Source organism: Gopherus evgoodei, chromosome 1, assembly GCF_007399415.2.
Source record: "Gopherus evgoodei ecotype Sinaloan lineage chromosome 1, rGopEvg1_v1.p, whole genome shotgun sequence".
NCBI classification, from domain to species: Eukaryota; Metazoa; Chordata; order Testudines; family Testudinidae; genus Gopherus; species Gopherus evgoodei.
The window spans coordinates 360,060,401-360,071,860 of record NC_044322.1 but is presented as its reverse complement, the minus strand read 5'-3'; the positions used below and the strand labels follow the sequence as shown (position 1 = coordinate 360,071,860).

The 11,460-nt window shown below is 47.7% G+C and overlaps 1 protein-coding gene across 4 annotated transcripts in view; it reads left to right on the top strand.

Annotated features, from left to right (window-relative positions):
- Positions 1-570: 570 nt before the first annotated feature.
- PLXNA4 (plexin A4) overlaps positions 571-11,460 on the top strand; it is a 667,362-nt gene continuing 656,472 nt past the window's right edge. For 3 of the 4 annotated variants that reach the window (XM_030574789.1, XM_030574977.1, XM_030575061.1), the window contains exon 1: positions 571-746. The gene's annotated coding sequence lies outside the window, so the exon portion shown is untranslated. Of the gene's footprint in view, positions 747-1,716; positions 1,767-11,460 lie in introns of those variants that run through there. The other variant, XM_030574885.1, reaches the window with a different exon arrangement.

The following is an 11,460-nucleotide window of genomic DNA, read 5'->3' as shown; positions in this document are numbered from 1 at the left end:
CGAGCTCCAGCAAACTTTGAGCGAAGCTGCCGCGGGAGGGGTGGAGGGAAGCGAGCCCGGGGCCCCTCCAGCACCCGCCGCGCCTTGGGGGGGCCGGACGCAGGAGCAAGGCGCCAGGAGCGCTGCAAAGCGGGATTGGGGAGGGTGGTTTTTGGTGCCAGCACCCCCCTACCACGTTGCTACAGGATCGGCCTTGGCTGTCTGGGCTGGAGGGGGGGGGCGCTTGTGTGTGTCTAAAGACTGAGCCACCCCCTCTCCCCAGCCACCATTGGAGAGCGAGCCAGCGCCAGCGGGAGCAAGGCTGGCGAGACAGCCGCAGTGTGCGCCCTCCCAGGCGGGCACAGAGCAGCGGGGGCAGCCGCGGAGCAGAGAGGGGAGCCGGGCATGGCTGAGTGAAGAAGCCCCGGGTCGCCTCCTCCAGCCCCGGGGGAAGGGGCGGAGAGGTGCCGCTCCGGACTGCAGCCCACCCCGCGCGCTCAGCGCCAGCCCCCCCTGTGCTGATTTGGGGGGGAAGGGAGGGAGGGGGGAATTTGGGGGGGGAAGAGGGGCTAGCTGGCGGGGCATTTCGTCTTGGACGTTGTAGGAAGGAGCTTCCCGGCGCGGGGACGGGCTCTGGGCGCTGCAGCCGTGGAGTATTGGGGGATCGGAGACACATTTCCAGAGACACCATCTGCAGTGTCAATGCGGCGCCTGCACTGAAGACCGGGGGCGGGGGGGAGAAGGAAAAAAAAAAGCAGCTTTCCCAGGTAAGGAGCCAGCCAGCCAGCCAGCGTCCCCGATCTTCGCCAGCCCGGGGGGCGGGGGCGTAGGGGCAGGTAGAGACCCTACCTTCCCTGCCACACCTGGGCGCTTGGCCGGGTGGGGGGAATCCCTGATGCTATTAACCAAGGGGGAGGGATTCCTTAACCACCACCCCCAGAGCCGGCACCCTCCCCCTCCAAAAAGGGTGGGTGGGTGTGTTAAAATGAAATCCGCATGGATGCCGAGATTCAGTCCAGATCGGCTTCTTAAAACGAGCCACGACTCCAGAGAGAGAGAGCGGGAGGGAGGGAGGTTGCTGCATGGGCGATTTGTGTGCGAGGAGCGGATGCTGGTCCTTAGATCCAGATGTCGATCTAGTATCGTCAGCATTTGCCTGCCTGCGCCGTTCGAAAAGCCAGAGCCAGCGACTTGTTAGCAGGCAAGTTTCAGTGAGGTGTCTGGCGTGGGGTGGGGGGTGTGTGTGTGTATTTGCCGTCGCCACTTGATTTCCCCCTTCTGCCTGCCTGCAGCTTTCCCGGGAGGTCCCTTGCTCGGATTCTCAGCCGCGGGAATGGGGGATCCCGCCCCCCACATCCGGCAGTCGCTAGTGGGGTAGGAGGCTGCCAGGATGGGCTTTGGGAGCGTTCCTCCCTGATCGGCCCTTGGAAAGGGATGGGAGTTGCCAGATCCTAGCCCACCACCCAGTCTCCACGTCCCCCCCCCCGCCCCAAATTTCATAAGCTCCCCGGTTGATGAACTTTTCTGGAAGAAACAGACACACTCCAGCTGCTGCTTCTGCAGTAGTTTTTCCTCTTCCTTTCCCCTTCCCCTCCAGCCTCCACTGCAAAATCAGCGCTGGGGTGATAAAGTTTCCCCAGCAGATTCTCCTGTGAGAGCCAGAGACTGAAGTTATTCTGGTTTGCCTGCCAGAAGTAGAGGCAAATGATGCTTTCTCTTTAAAAAACAAAACAAAACAAAAAACACCTGTGTGGAAAATGCTAAAGAGATTAGAGAACATGGTCTGGGTGAGAGACTTTATATTGGGGTTTTTGAGGGCCTCAAAATTGGGGTGTGTGTCTTTCTCTATAGATAGGTGTATTCCTCTGTATGTGTACATAGGAAAATGTGTAACCTGAAATCAGTCAGACTTGACAGGCTTTATTATTGGGGCTGTTGAACTCAGAGTAAAGCCTGGAGTGTGTGTTTGTGGATCCATTGTAAAGCAAAAGCCATCCAATTTGACAGAAGATGCTTTGCCTGGGCAAACCACTGTGATCTCTCTCTCCCTTAGTTCCCATATACTGTATTTTCAAACTTCTTCTTTACTTGACAAGGTTGGTTGCAGACCCTGTTTCCCTGGGAGAATTATAGTTTCCTGGGGGAGTGTGTGTGTATGTGTGTGAGAGAGAGAGAGAGAAACAGCCCTTTTGCTTGATAGAAGGGGGAAAAACACTCACCTCCGATTGGCAATATCTAGGGAAAGAGAAAACAGTTTCTTTTCCACAAGCTGTCGGTGAGGTTTTTTTAATATATCTAAATCTAGCCTGTGCAGTTAGTCCTGGTAAATCTCTTTGTGCCTCTGTGTACTGCAACTGAAACCTGAATATTGATGCTCCTCATTTATCAGACATATGCCCCTAAGTTATGTAGACAGGGAAAAGTGATCTAAACACTGAACGGCACATGGTTTTGATAGAAATATAATACTCCAGCAGCAGATGAGGTCCTCCCAGCTAAACCCAGGCTTGCAAAGCCTCATCAGTTTGAATATTGTTTAGTTTTATAGTATGTGTGTATATATAAAGAGTGAGAAACCTCCCCATATACCATCACCCACTTCCCTTCTAGCATTTTATGAAGTTATTGCTTTAGGGGGGAGGAAACACTCTCTCCTATAAATGTCATCTTTAGTCATATGAAGAGGTGGTCATGCAAAATATGGGGCTGTATTTTTTGTTTTTAAATATAAAGGGCAACCTGGAGTCTGCACTAAACTGGTTTCTAGTACAACATTCATGCATTAATTAGCATCTATGCAAAAAGCTTGGTGTAATGCACTGGAGTTCCATGGCTTCCCTCTGCCACAAGGAACATGTGATTTGTTACTTAAGTTAGCTAGGTGGTGGATGGGAGTGAACTGCTGCACAGGTAGGGGTGTGTCTGTGTGTGTGTGTGTGTTTTGAAAAAGGGGTTGGATCTGTGTGGCAGGTGCACAGCTGTGACTGCTAGAGGTTGCTATCCTTCCAGGGAAACCATGAAAAAGGTTCCAGGGCATTTTACAGCCAACTCAATACCTTCTACTCCCCCACCCTCTGAAGGACTTATCTTGAGCATGCACCAGCACTCCACAAATATTTTAGAAGGCATAAAGCATGTTAACTTATTATCTGTCCTCGGTTTCACCCGGGTGTTTATAAAAGCTACTTAAATCTGTGAATGCAGAGAACCAGTGGAGCATGGGGTTGCTTGCTTTTGCCTTTTTTGTGATTTTTAATTACAGTGTGTGCCTCTCAGTGTGAGATTAGGTGCTTTCTCTCTCTCTCTCTCTCTTCTCCCCCCCCCCCTTCAGCCACAGTCTGAAGGCTTCAGGGCTCAGAGAAACATGTAGGTTATCAATTTGTCTAGTTTTTTGGGGGGGGAGGGAGCTCTTATTAAGCATGCTCTTTATAAGAGATGGGCTTCAAACAGTGCAACAGATGTGCTTTATGTAGCTGTCTGTTTTTCTTACATGTTCAGATTGAAACATACAAAAAAAAAATCCTAAAGTATAAGATTTTTCTTCCCAGCCTGAATATATTCAATGTGGGGACACCTTTAAAATAAGTGTTTCCTTTTAGTTAGATCTCATTTTAAAAAAATAGCCCCCAGCCTTTCACAAGAATCTGCCATTGAGTCCTGTCTTAAATTTGTGGCAGTCGGAAAAATCAATGGGATGCAAACTTCATGCAGCTGCGTGATTTAGGTGTGGCTTACATCAAAGATGGGCATTTAAAAATACTTCCTTATGATAAATCCCGGTGCTGTTTGGGAGTCTTTGCTGGATAATTGTAGCTGCCTTCCAGGCACAAAAGACAGTTGAGTCCATTCAGTTTGCAATCCAGCTCTTGGCTACTATGGTGATGAGGGCTGTAGAAAATCCTTCCCTAGACAGAGTTTCTCCCTTGAGAAAGAAAATACTCACACCTTCCCCATCCAACTACCTCCAGTCCCCTCTGTGTACATGGAGTGTTTGGCGCTGGGTTTGGTTTGCTCTGAGGGCTTAGCAAACTTTGAGGCAAACCAAAGTGATCCAGGTGCACCAGCACTGAGGACGAGGCTCCCAAGTGAACCTTTGCCACTGACTTATAATAGGTTATTTTTTTTAAATGACTCACAGTTGAGTTAAGGACCTGGATTTCGAAGTCTCTGGCTTTGTTGGGCTGGGTCATTAGTCCTCTAATTTCACATCCACTGGCTGAACTGAGAGCCAGGAGTCTGGAGTTCTGTTGTCACCTCTACCACTGCCTCCCCCTTTGGCCTTAATGAGCCACTTTGCCTCTCTGTACCTCAGTTTCACCATCTGTGTATGGGTACAATAATGACTACCTACTTCCCAGCGGGTGTTGCGAGGGTTAATTAATGTTTTCAAGCACTCTGAGATCCTCAGAGGAAAGGCATGTGAGTCGGAAGTATTATTGGAGTTCAGGCTTAGTTGGGGTTAATGCTGATTTGGAATTCATTTCCTGTTTGGAAGGAAAATTGAAAAGCAAAATCTGTGACTCCTCATGTTTGTGAGCTAGCATGCCACTACTGTGTGTTGTGACAGTATTAACAGGGGAGCCTTTTCAGTTCTGGGGTCAACAGTGCCATGCTTTGTGGATTAGCATCTCAACACCATCCTAGTCTAACATTGTAAAGAGACAGTGCCTTATTTTATCATCTAGTCTAGGTATTTACATGGCCTGCAATGTTGTTGCATCTGAGCAGCTGACAATCGTTAATGGAGTTCATTGTCTCTGCACTCTGGGAAGCAGAGATTTATTATCCTTGTCTTATATATGGGGGAACAGAGGTGCAGGGTAGATTAGGTGACTCTCCCAAAGTCATAAAGAGTCTGTGGTTGTGCTGGGATTTGAACCCATGTCTCTCAAGTCCTATTCTAGGATCTTATCCGCTAGAGCAGTGGCCAAATTTACTGACTCTCTGAGTGGAGAGCCAGGCTGTGTCTGCCGGGATTGGATGCTTCAGCCCTGGCAGGCGCCTCTTGTGAGGCAGAAGTCCCAAGACCCCCCCTCCGTGCAGGGCAGAAGCCCTAAGCCCCGCCACCCTGCTGCAGGGCAGAAGCCCTGACCTTCTTCCCCTTGCCCCCACAGTCTGGTTGTGAGAGGGACGGGAGGGGTGCTCGGTAAGCTGCACTTTAACTGTAAAACAGCCGCATGTGGCTCGCGAACCGCAGTTTGGCCGTCCCTGCATTAGACCATCTTTTTGCTTGCAAGTGTAGTCTTGGGTGGGGTTGTCATCCTGAATGCCTCAAAGGGTATGTTACTGACTGAGCAGGTTGCTAATGGTGACACTCTCTGTAGCAAGAACTGGGTAAAGGCCCAATCCCAGCGCCTGCCTTTCTGTGTTTTTGAAGGGCTTTTTCTTTCTTGTATTGTTTTCCAAATAGATTGTAACTCCTCCCAACAACAGTCACGGAGGTTTCCCACCCTCAGCTAGGAGGTCTGACCAATGAATTAGTCTGTGTGCGCAAAGTGCTGGCTGTTGAAGTGCTGGGCATTGGATGAGGAGGGTAGTTGTGTTTCAAGCACATTCGCTCATGAGAATTTGGGGTTCTCTCTGCTTTTCCCACAAGCTGCTCAAGTGAAGAAAACTTGTGGTGCTTGTCTTTCAGAGATCTTGGAGCCCTTGAAAAAGCATAATTATCCCCATTCTACGGATGGGGAAACTGAGGCACGATTGGTTCAGCCCAACTCCCGTGAACTCAAAGGCGTCTTTCCACCAACTGTAATAGAAGTTAATTTGGAACCTAATAGCTAGCCCAAGGTCTTAAGCAGTGAGTCTGTATCAAGATCCAGCTCTTACTCCCAGTCCCTGTGCTTTAATCACCATGAGAGTGGGACTATTCAGGATGAAATACTTGCAGAATCCCAAAGACAACTCAAACGTGTTGAAATTCAAGCGGCACCGGAATGCCTTAAAACGAGGAAAGCCTGGCCTGGTAGTTAAAGCACAGGGCTGGGTTGTCAGGAAGTATGTGTAATTGTTCTAGACCTGCCACTCACATGCTGGGTCACTTTGCTGAGTCAGCTCCCCCTGTGCCTCAGTTTCTCCTCTTTAAATTTGGGGTGCTAGTCTTTACAACAGCCTGGGAAGCGTGGATTGTAAAGCATGTGGATTGCAGGCACTATAGAAATGCTAAGTATTACTGTGATGATGAAAGCCTAGTGTAGTAGCTCTCTTCAGATAAAAGCGGCCTTTTCTCTTTATTTTTTTGCCTGGTACTACTGGAGCTATGTAGCTTACTTTTTTCCTCTTAATTAGTGTTTCTCCTGTTCTAACTTGGTGCATTCTTTGCTCTTTGGCATCCTTTGTAACATAAACAAAACCTGCCCAGCTAAGAGGACCTAAACACTGAAAATGTTCCAGCTGAGCATTTACTATAGCCACGAGCATGACTATGGTGCCATAATGCAGACATGCTTGTTCACAGAATTCGTATAAAGCCCCCCATGGGCCGAAAACTTTTGAAAGGGCACTCTAGGTTTAAAGATCTTCTTCCTGCAGTTTGCTAGTGATCCCATGTTAGCCAAGGCATCCAGGGAGTGTCTCCCAATGTTCCCACAGGCCTGGGCATTATTGGCAATGAGAAGCACTGTAGAAACCTTAAGTAGGGCTGTTCTTGAATGGAGACCCTAAGCAGAACCCTGCTAGTTCTGTCCACCTTAAGGGCCTGAGTGAATTTGATGGCAAAAGGCACTTGATTGATGTTCTTGGAGGGCAGACTGAAATCCAGAGAACAGGAACCATGCAAGCTTCCCTCCATGCTCCTTTGCCTCCCTCCACTAGAGTGCATCCCTACCCTGCAGGCAAACCTGCTCTGGGAATTGACAGGTCATTTTATCCTTGACCTCACTGCTGAGGCTACCACCTAGTGTTGATTTCAGTAGTGGATTTTGTTTTTGGGATCCTTGTCCCACTAGGAAATGGACCAAGACTCACTGAATTGTTTGCAGAGGTACTAAATTGCAGCTGCTACTAACCTAGGCTGGATTTGAACTGGTGACCTGGTAGCAAGTGCCTCTGTAGCCAACCCACATCTCGCCTAGCTGCAATGTCTGTTTTCTGACTTCCCTTCCAGCTATATCTGTGTGTGTGCAAGTGGCCTGTCTGGGTTTCCACACCAAGACTCTGAGCCATCAATTAATGCGAGGTGACTGGCATTAGAACTTTACCTTGTCCTTTTGACAGGGTGAATGTGTGGCTCTAATGCAGATAATATGGAATCAATTTCCATTAAACGCATCTGCATGATCTATTCTCACACACTTTTCCCCCCGTCCTCATTGCCTGTGATGTACAAGGACTGGGGAAATAAATCTTGATGCTAGATGAACTCTCCAAGCCAACGCAGCATTGAATGCATGTCAATGTTTTGCAAAATGAACCACTCTCTGAACCGGCTTTTGATTCCATTTGAGTGTGAAATACCATATTGGAGAGGAAAGATGGGGGGAAACATAGTTTATAATCCCAAAGCTGTTTTGCTCTTAAATCATTAAGTGGCACAGTATGTTTCTCAATCTCTGGAAGCGCTGGTACCTGAACCAAGAATTGTGTGTATAGATTTTTTTTTTCACTCCTCCTGAAGTGAATAACAGTTGCTAACATGCACTTACTAACAAAATTCCCCTGACGCCCATTCATAAAGAACTGCGCTGGTGATTCTATCAGCATTAAACTGTTTGGTGACTGAATTTAGAATTATAGGAATCAGAGCAATGAATTAACAGTAAATCAAATCCTGGCTGATTCTGTATCCAACTGCAGTGAGTTTTAAATTCAAAATATCTTGCCGAGATGAAGTAATCATAAGTCAAGCACTGGAGTTCTGTCAATCTGGGCTTCTGAAAAAGGAGCACAGCCCCTTTGGAATAAAAACCATGACAAGCCCATGTATTGATCCCCAGCCGAACTGGGAAATTGCCACTTCATTTTTTCTATAAACTATTTGCTTGATTTTTATTTTTGAAAAGGAAGATGATTACACTGGGATGGTGAGAACGGGTTTGAAAATTCTGTGCTCGTGTTTCTGTTTTACTTGGTTAGAGCATATTTGATCATCAACAGTGTGTGGTGTTGTGGTTTTTTTGTTTTTTGTTTTTGACTAGGGATTTGTCCATAATGTTACATTAGAAAGAAAACTCAGTTAGGAGACGAAAACGGGGTATCCTGTTGCAAGAGGCTATCGATGGAATAGTGAGCACTTGATGCACAATGCAGCTTTGTTTTATTTTTATAGCATCTTTGTACAAAATGTATTGGAAGGAGACTCTGCTTCAGTCACAAGTCACTTGCTGGACAAGTCATTTAGCCGTTCTGTGCCTCAGTTTCCCCATCTGTAAATTGTGGATGATGGTACTATTGAGTTCTGTGGTGCTGCAGTGCTACGTAAACATTACTAATTAAGTCATAATTATACTTCCTAAGTGAGATGGATAAAATTAGGGGGGGCGATTCAGATCTGGAACTAATTTTATCTGAACGTCTGTAAAGGCTTAGGTGAATGGTCCCTGTTTGCCCATTGCTAATTCATTTCTCTTTCCTCTGTTTATTAGATGTGTGTCGGGGTGGGGGGAAAGAGGTTTTTAATGGGAGTATATGGAGAGGGACAGGAAGGTTGCTCTAGATGAAAGGAGGTGCAGAGGAGAAAGCTCTCTCATCTGTTCTGTGCGAAGAGACAGAACAGAGGCTGTAAACCTGGCACTTTTCAAAAGGAATAGATGTATAGCTGTTCAAGCTGGTCTAAAATTTCCCTTCACATTTTCTTCGATGGAAAATGACTTTTCTATTGAAATGGAAATTTCCCCAGGAAATTTTTGTTTTTAATGAATTTTGGGGGGAGGAGGGACTTGGCTGAAAAATGTTTCGCTTTCAGGTTTTTTGGCTGCTCTCCCTCCCTCCGCCAATGGATAGAAGCCCCAAAGACCGACTGTAATTGTTATTACTTTGGGGATGGGGTGGGGTCATTTTCTTTTTTTTTTTTAACATGGCCTTATCTTTCTTTGAATTAATAATAATCTCCCCCCTTTTACCTGGGACTCTGAGGCAAACTGCCTTCCCCCTTCCATTATGCTTGGATTTTCCTTTCATGTCACTGAACATCTGTTCCTTTGCAGTCAGTTCTCTATTCCCCATTTGATCCCATGTTTCTTCCTGGATGTATGGAGCAGTAGGGGGATGCCATCAGTTCTCACTAGGAGCTGAACACAGGATTTAGAGTATGAAGACCATGAGCTTCTACCACTTGAGCTGAAGGTTGATTCTGGTAGCTGTGGTAGGGGGGCACAAACGCTTACTGAACAGTGGGGTTGCATATTCATTGCATTGTTGTGTCTGTGCTCTGCAGTACTGCCCTCTGCTGGGTAGAATAATAGATCTGCTCCGAGTGTATGTTGATTTTGGCCCTCTAGTGCAGGGGTCGGCAACCTTTCATAAGTGCTGTGCCGAGTCATTTATTCACTCTAATTTAAGGTTTCGCGTGCCAGTCATACATTTTAACGTTTTTAGAAGGTCTCTTTCTATAAGTGTCAGAGTCGCAGCCGTGTTAGTCTGTATCCACAAAAAGAACAGGAGTACTTGTGGCACCTTAGAGACTAACAAATTTATTTGAGCGTAACTTTCGTGGGCTACAGCATCCAATGAAGTGAGCTGTAGCCCATGAAAGCTTATGCTCAAATAAATTTGTTAGTCTCTAAGGTGCCACAAGTACTCCTGTTCTTTATTCTATAAGGTCTATAATATATAACTAAACTATTGTTGTATGTAAAGTAAACAAGGTTTTTAAAATGTTTAAGAAGCATCATTTAAAATTAAATTAAAATGCAGAGCCCCCCGGACCGGTGGCCAGGACCTGGGCAGTGTGAGTGCCACTGAAAATCGGCTCGCTTGCTGCCTTCGGCACCCGTGCCATAGGTTGCCTACCCCTGCTCTAGTGTTTGGGTACCCAGAGACAGAAGGCTCAAGCATCACCTTTAGGTCAAGTGTTCGAGATCTGTTTTCTTAGAACAGAAGTACTTATGTTCTTTCCCTGTGTATAGCTGAAGATCTGTATGAGTTAATAAAATCATAAAGCTTTAAATAGGCATGTATCCCAAAAAGCTTTATCAGCCGTAATGAATTCAGGCTGAGAGCTCTCCTTTGAGATGGTAAGCCTTGTCATCCCTGTTTCACAGGTGGGAAACTGAGGCACAAGGGAGGGGGGTGAAGCAAGTGGCCCGAATCCTTTGAGTGAGTTGGTAGGAGAGTCAAGACTTAGGTCCCGCAACTCCCTGTTGATGTGAAACCACAAAAGGGTTTTTGTGTTTTTCCTTTGAATGCAAGAATGAAAGTGACCAAGATGGAGAGAAGTGAAATTAAAGTGGAAAGAAAATAGAAGAAGGGATGAGAACATCTTGGTTGAAGGACTGATTAGTGACTATTGCTCATAGTACCATCTTGCCATGTTTCCTGTGAGTGTTGCTTCTCAGACCTGGCCTTCTGCCAGAGCCGGCTCTGGCCATTTCGCCGCCCCAAGCACAGCGGCACGCCGCGAGGGGGCGCTCTGCGCTTGCCGGTCCCGCGGCTCCGGTGAACCTCCCGCAGGCGTCCCTGCGGAGGGTCTGCTGGTCCCGCGGCTCCGGTGAACCTCCCACAAGCGTGCCTGCGGATGCTTCACCGGAGCCACGAGACCAGGGGACCCTCTGCAGGCACGCCTCTGGGAGGTCCACCGGAGCCGCCTGCCGCCCTCCCAGCAACTGGCAGAGCGCCCCCCGGCATGCTGCCCCAAGCATGCGCTTGGCGCGCTGGGGCCTGGAGCCGGCCCTGACTTCTGCGCTGCATGAGTTCTTCCACTTGGAGCGCTGCCCTGTTCTGATTATCCCTATGTGGGTGGACTGCAGGCTGCATTGTCAGCTGGAGGATGCAGGGTTGGAGCTGGGTTTGTACCCTTTCATGTTCAGGCCTCTGTGTCCTGTCCTGTCTCTCTTAGCCTAGTGCATTCCTGTAAGTGCTCGTTGATATGTATCTGCGGCTTGTTATCAATTTTAAATGTCTCCTTTTTTCACTTTACACTAGTGCCGCTATTGTCTGCTGCATGTTTGCACTTTTGAGGTGCTGCACAAAGGGATCATAAATTCACACTTGTCCACCTCCCCCTGCCAAAGTCTTAAGGCACCCAGCAGTTCCATCTTCCCACTCGTCTCTTTGCACCATCTTCCAATCCATCCTTAGTGGCTGGAACTCCTCACTCTCCTTGTCCACCTTTTCAAATCCCTCCTTCACACAGACCTTTGCGGAGACTTTGCGGACCCTGCGAGGACCCAATCTTGCATTTAGTCCTCCCTAGAGACCTACTGAGATGGTTGCATTCTTCGGGAACGATGCTGCGAAGAGCCTGCAATGAAGCATGTGCATCTGCAGTCAGTGGGACTCGGTGGTGGAGGGAGCATGGCCTTGTGATTTAAGGCACTGGACTGGGTC